Here is a 949-nt window from a genome sequence, read left to right as displayed (position 1 = left end):
TGTTTTTATAAAATATTGCATCAACGTAACAACAAAAAGCGCAAACATTTCTATAATTTTTAATACAACTCGTTTATAATGCACATCCTTTAGAATAATCTAGGGTAAGCAAACTTTCGCAATCGGCTGCTGCTTTGAGGAACTACAAGACAAGATAAGGGGTAATATAATAGAGCTTAAGACTAGTTCATGTAATAGCTAGCACAGTAGGCTTGCAAGTAAAAGATGCTAATTTCAATTCAGTTCTGGTCCATTTTCGCAGAATTTGACCTTACCTAGACCACCGCACAGAATCACATAACATACCCGGCAGATTGCCGGAAAATAGCCGCCGTTGATTCCCATAACTCTATTGGGATTGAAAGAGAATAAAATATCAACGAAAATTGATTTTTGTATAAAACATTTTTTAAGTCCGATTTATTTTGATGTCATTTCGTAGTTGAACAAACTCCTGTCTCTCAGTGAGAGGCTACAGGGTCTAGTATCAATACCAATAAGCATTATAGATAGTAACTAAAACTTATATGAACAAAGTTCAAGTACCAGGCATCTAAAAATGGGCTTTATGGGTTTATCCCGTTTCTATTTCTGACTTTGATTTTTTATACCGACTCTCTTTATTTTGGATTGCGTTGCTGAGCAGCTGTTGTTTAAAATCACGTTTAGCAGAATGAGAGAAGAGAGAAACTAGCCTAGAGAAGTCAAAAAGATTTCACGCAAAATGTCGAAAAAGCGGCAAAATGAGGTAAAGCGAAAAAAAATTCGACGAAGTAAAAAACATAGCAAAACAAGTCCTGACGTTAAAATCAAAAAATTTTCATTGCCTAAACAAAACAACTAGACCTAGAAGGGACTATGAGTGAATTAGGAAGACCATTTAAAAAAACAGAAAAAAAAACAGAAAATCAATGTCACAATGCCACTAGCGAGAACAAAAAAAACCACT

At 34.6% G+C, this 949-nt stretch overlaps 1 protein-coding gene across 1 annotated transcript in view; it reads right to left on the bottom strand.

Moving 5' to 3' along the window:
- The window catches only part of LOC142342704 (ubiquinone biosynthesis O-methyltransferase-like), a 175,751-nt gene that overhangs the window by 43,142 nt on the left and 131,660 nt on the right, over window positions 1–949 (bottom strand). The gene's annotated exons all lie outside the window — the stretch shown is intronic.

This window comes from Convolutriloba macropyga, chromosome 7 (genome assembly GCF_964194025.1).
Source record: "Convolutriloba macropyga chromosome 7, txConMacr16.3, whole genome shotgun sequence".
NCBI classification, from domain to species: domain Eukaryota; kingdom Metazoa; phylum Xenacoelomorpha; order Acoela; family Convolutidae; genus Convolutriloba; species Convolutriloba macropyga.
Note: the sequence above shows the minus strand (reverse complement) of the source record. Positions and strands in the feature narration are given on the sequence as shown.